Source organism: Cryptotermes secundus, unplaced genomic scaffold (assembly GCF_002891405.2).
Source record: "Cryptotermes secundus unplaced genomic scaffold, Csec_1.0 scaffold125, whole genome shotgun sequence".
In the NCBI taxonomy this organism is placed as follows: Eukaryota; Metazoa; Arthropoda; class Insecta; order Blattodea; family Kalotermitidae; genus Cryptotermes; species Cryptotermes secundus.
Genome location: NW_019720162.1, coordinates 1,822,838 through 1,829,149, shown reverse-complemented (window position 1 = coordinate 1,829,149; position 6,312 = coordinate 1,822,838).

Here is a 6,312-nt window from a genome sequence, read left to right as displayed (position 1 = left end):
TAAGCAACAATTATATTTACACTTATCTGCTATCATTGTTAGCTTCAGAGATACTTCAAAGATAGAAAGCATGACATACAGACATTGGGAATTGTATTGTGACATGTAGACCCATTGCAGGGGAATGACTTGTTAAACAAGTCCACAATAAATACATAAATACACGACTAGCAACAGAGTGGACCCATTGCTAGGCAATGCCTGCAATACACGCACTCAACAATAGAATGGGTGTTGCAAGAGGTGTTTTCTATGTGGGTCTGCATATACCCGTTGCTAAGCAACGACTCAGCATGTTCCAGCAAATACAGAACAATGTGGGACATTTATTGCTAGGAAACGGATTTGTTTTCTGTGCTGTGGCGTGACCCAAAGCGATATAATGATCAGCCAGCAATAACTGATAGTTCTCGCGATTTATACATGGCTTTCAAACTTCCGTACATATATGACTATATAAACAATTTATGCAGGCAACAAGCAGAAGTCATACAAAATCACGATAACAAAAATGTTCACAATATTGGACAAGGCGAAGTCCTACATAGAAAGTATAAGAGGCTTACACTTGGCTTCAGTCAAGCATATGACCGTTCAACTGGCTAGACTGCCATTGTAGCAGAAGATACTAGAAATTGGGCATAATCTGCTATACTGAGCCTGGACTGACAGAGGCCCTGTATATATTGTATATACATTTTTGACATGTTTAACATGTAAAATGTAAAAATCTTTTACATTTTGACAAATGACTTACTACTGCAAACAGTGACTCTGACAAAAGACAGACCCGTCCTCTCGTCAGAGAGGGCGCCCCACAATAAGAAGACCATAACTGTCAAACAGTAATAAATATCTAGTCATGAGCCCAAGAATGGGCTAGATACAAAGACTGACTGACTAACTGACTGACTGACCGTCAGTGGCAATGTGACTTGACTTTGACATTGACTTGAACTGATAGATCAGATGGAAGTCAGAATAGTTGCAGTGGAGTGTCCAATCAGAAGAAAATGAACTCTGTCAAGAATTGAGTTGTAGGTCAGCCTGTGAAGAGAAGACTTAACATGTGAAAAGAAGACTTTCTGTGTGCTGTAGTTATAGTGAGACTATTATAAATCCGTTGCCAAGATATGACTAGTGAAGACCAAGAAGACTTAGCGTGTCCTAGCGATTTTTGAAGTGGAGGATTGGCGATGATGATGTAATTTATTTTGATTGTGAGTGATTGTATCAGGAGTGATCAGTAAATCCAGTGACTAATCCACACCCATACATGTGACAGTATGTACAGATATTTCACTGATTATGTTCGTGTAGTAGTTAGTACTGTTTCTTGTTTGGGAGGTATCAGGTTTAAATCCTGGTCCACTGATTGACTATGCAGGCTAAGACATATGGGTTTCCTGAGTACCTCTAGAATTTGGAGACTATGACTAGGCTAGTACAAGGAAGAGTCGGCAAATGGGTCACAAATGGAAATAAAACAGCTGTAATGGACATACTAGGTTTTCTATGTGTATCACTAGGTAGCAACACAGTCCATCTTCATGACAGTCTAGGTAGCAGATGCATATGCGCATATTCAGAGGCTGATTTCAGTAGTCAAAATGGTCACCATGCTTGAGATGTGTACTACAGAAGAGCAGCGCTCTGTTGTGTGATTTTTTTTTGGACTGAGTGCAAAGGATATTAATAAAGAAATGTTTTTTGTTTATGGCGGGTAGTATTTGTCACATAAAGCTGTTCATAACTGAATGGTAAACGTTTCACCTATGACAAAGAGGTTGAAATGGAGGTGCAGAATTGGCTGAGACAACAGTGAAAAGTCTTCTGTGCTGCGGGTTTTGAGGCATGGTAAAGCGATGGGAAAAGTGTAACAGTGTTGGTGGAATAAGGTAAAGGTAAAGCTGTTTCTGTAACAGGTCATGAAAGCCCATAAGGTTGTGAGGCTCCCACATCTTTTAGACGATAGGCTCACAGATGGAGGTAAGGTTGTCAGCCTTACGCACCAGACGCCCTTTACCCCCCAGGAAAATTCCTGATACTTATTTCTGTTAGAGGCCGAGTCGACCCTAGGGCCATAGTGCCGCAGGAAGGATTGGGTCAATTGAAAAAATCAGTGACCTAATTGGGATTTCAACCCACGACCTTCTGGCTTGAAGCATAGTGCGTGGATCAACTACGCTACCACATGCCATCATTGGTGGAGGATATGTCGAGAAATAAATGTTTTCCCCAGGTTCAAATATCACGTGTTTTATGTTTTCTAATCATTTGTGACCTATTTACTGATCCTCCCTTGTACTTTAAAATATGCAATGACTGCTTCCTTCCATATCCTTTCCAGTTCACGATTTGCAACTATCATTCTCTTTGACGTAAAAGCCATGTACTTGAAGAGTGTCACTGAATAAACTTATGCTCAGTAATTCTGTATACATTTTTTTTGAGAACTGAGTAATGCCATGAAAAATCTATCAGGATTCTGTCCCCTCTCCAAGGTTCAGCCCAGGACCATAATAGATGGGAACAAATAAAGACTAAAGAGGAAATTCTGATATAATTCCATGCACTTGGCATTTCACGCACGGTAGTAATCATATGAAGCACCAGTTTTAATGTTCAGGAACCGATAATTTTACACACAAAATGGTGTTTTATTCCATTCTCTCAGAATAAACAACAGTTATTTCCATAAACAAGAGTGACATGTTGGGCTTTAAAATGGATATGCAGTATGTTTTCTCAAAGGTGTGAACTGAATTTTATATATTATTTAGATGAATTTGAGGCAGAATTTTGAATTTTTGGCAGATCCTAATGCCATTATAAATCTGAAAATTATTTCCAGTAAAATAAGTCATGCCATAAATTGGAAGTTAGACACTGGACTGGAGGAGTCTTTTCTCCGGATATCATCGGTTTGCCCTTGCAAATCATCATTCACCATTGCTCCATGATCTTCTGTCACTCCCCCTTGTAACATGCGATAGCCTTGACCATGCAGTACAACTTCATCTTCTCAATCTTTAAATCTGGAACTTCATCATTTCATTTGTGACCCAGCATTTGGCTGGTTAGAGTGCTTAAACAGTAATAATGAACTTAAGTTCTCATAAGGGAATTTAGGAAATTATATATTTTTAATGTTATATTTTAGCATCCTGTTGCACTGATTTAAGTCCATGATTTATTTAATCCGTCTTGCAGTGCATACACTCATTTATCTTCTTCTCTCCCTCGCACTACATGTTTCGGCATAATAATGCCATCTTCAGGTGCTTACTTATCCACGTCAAACCAGTTCATTGCATGCCATGTTCACACATTAAAATAACTAAAATATGTATCTATCATATACATTGTCAAACGTTAAAAATATTAAAATTGTTCAGGATACCACATCGCTACGTCGCCCCTCACTACGTCAGTCACGCCCATTCTCCTTTGTTGGAGCACTCCTTCACTATCTTGTGTGTTGTGCTTTTGTTGTGTCGTGCTCCTGCGACTGCGTGTGTTATACTGTTGGGCTTCCTGGGTATGTGTGTGGTGGATAAGTAAGCACCTGAAGATGGCATTATTATGCCGAAACATGTAGTGCGAGGGAGAGAAGAAGATAAATGAGTGTATGCACTGCAAGACGGATTAAATAAATCATGGACCTATATATTTTTTCTACATCTGGAATGGCTCCGGGGCCCAACTTACTTCATGTGCAGTTATATTTATTGTAATTTCAAATTGTTGCTGGAAAGGAATCTCATTCCAGAGGATATGGCAAATTCTTAGAAAAATTACTAATGGCAGTTAATAAGTAACCAGAGGTTAACTGCATATAAACATAATACACATATAGTTAAGAAAACTTTCATGTCGTTAGTTCCCAGTTTTTTGTTCATCCGCCTCTTATCTTAAACTGGTTTTTGTTCTTATCACATGACTGCAAAACCATAAGTTTGTGGACATATACTGATAAGTGATAACAGTGTAGTGGATGGTTTATATCATATTAAAACTGTAACTTAAGCATTAACTATAGAAATATAGAAGAAATGTATTTTTATTCCTAAAGAAGAAATTCTGGGAAGAGGAAGAACTAATCACCTACTTTACTTGCAATATGGACTGCATAGAAAACACTTCACCCAAAATTTTTACATTGTTGCATGTGTATTCACTGCCGTGGGAATGAGTTTACCAAGCCATTGCCTTGGAACGGCCGCTTCTTCTGGCTCCACTATTGCGGCTTTCAAGCATCATACCACATTGCAATCAAAATATGTTTGGGAGGGACATAGAGACAGGAAGGTGGTCTCATAAAGCTCCTTTTAGAAGTATTTCTTCAAAAGAAGAAAAGTAATATAAAGAGACAGTACTAGTGGTGTGTCTTAGCCCTCTCATTTATATGGGACCACTGGGGTGCACGCGGCAATGTAGTTGGTTGAGGCAATATGCTACAAGTCAGAAGATCGCAGGATCGAATCCAGATGAGGTGGATTTTTTCAATTTACATAATCCTTCCATTGAACGGACAGAGCATCCCCTTCGTGATTGATGTAATATGCCTCTGTGTGATCTTCAGTAAGAAGATTACAAGGAGAATGCATATAGAAATGATCGAAGCCAAGGCCTTCAGAACATTAGAGTCTATTCTGTATTCAGAAGCGAGCGATTGAGTGCTAGCATTAAACCGTTCAAGTGAGTAAGCAGCCGTTGTAACACGAACTGCATGACTTAGGACTGACAAGAGGCTTTACATATATTGTACATGCACGTGTATACTAGAGTTACATCCACGAGGATGGCTGCTACCACAACTGACTACAGTGTACCTACATGTAAAACTTTAAACATAGATGACATGTACAACTGACTATGACCGCGGTAAATGACAGACCCATCCGCTTGTCAGACAAAACCGCATATGTCTGACAGTACCATAAATCTGGCCTTGGGCCCCCGATGGGGCTTTGACGTATTGACCGTCTGGCGTAACATAACTTTGACTTTGATAGTAGTCAGTTGACAGTCGATAGCTGAGAATCAGTTATGAGATGGTAGCCAACCGGCAACCCTGTAAGCACGAGAGCCGACGAATGTCCATTGTTATAAGCCGTCACTAAGCAACGCCATGAAATGGAATAGTCGGTGCTCTGCATGAGATTCGAACTGGGTATCTCCTGGATACGAACGCCTGTACCAATTCGCTCGTTTCATCAGTCTGGTAGTCGAAAGTATCTGTTCAGCTTACGATGTAGTTCAGTTCTGCGTTAACACTTGGAAATATAGCCTACATTTTCATGCACAGGAGTACGCAACTTGTCTGCCGCAAGCCCTGTAGGCACTCGTTCGAAAGATGACTGGCATCTTAATGATCCTAGTGACGTTGTTTCCGAAACAAAAAGAAACTGCTAGATTATCTGGTTCTTGTGCTAACACTGTAGTTTCTAGCGTTTATTAAGCCGCTCCATTGCATGTCCGGCAAATCCTTCATTAATTTAGTGTCTGCGTTCCACTTTCGCTCGTTTTGTTTCTCTTCTGCTGCATTTTGGCTACGACTAACGCGTGATAATGAGGTCATGTTGTATAATGTAGGTCAGACCATACTCTGAGCCTCTGCTTTGTTGCTACAACTCAGTAATTCTGACAGCTTGTCATGCAGAAAATATATTGTGATTGTTTAATGATCTTTCCATCTGCACCTGTACGTGTATATAGAACTAGTTATGAAGACGATTATTGTGTTACACTTTACTGTATATCAGTTGGGGTACCCGGTAGCGTAGTTCAGGCACTATACTACAAGACGGATGGTCTTGGGTTCGATTCCCAATGAGGTAATTGGACTTTTCTTTCAGCCTCTAGCAGAAATGAATACCAGGAATCATCTTGGTGGTAAAGGGCGGCCGGTGTGTAAGGCTGATAAGCTCACCGCCACATGTGAGCCGATTTTCTGGAAGATTGGGGAGCCTAGACTTCTCACAAGCCTATGGACCTCTATGACCTGTATATCGGTGTATATATATCGGTGTATATCGGTGTCTGAGAAATCTCTGATGTTGCGTCATCATTAGACATTGTCTTAGATCGTTACACCAACATTACTCGTACAAAGTTACTAGGCCCTCTTTTCAACATACTGTGGCCTGTAGACCCGTTGCTTTGTAACGACCGCGAGATGGGCGAACATACCGGGGCCATTTCTGGACAACGGATCGATAAATACATTCCCGTTGCTAGGCAGCAGATTCTTAATAATGCAACAATTGGACGCAACAATAGAACAGCTGTATTTTCTATATGGTCCGT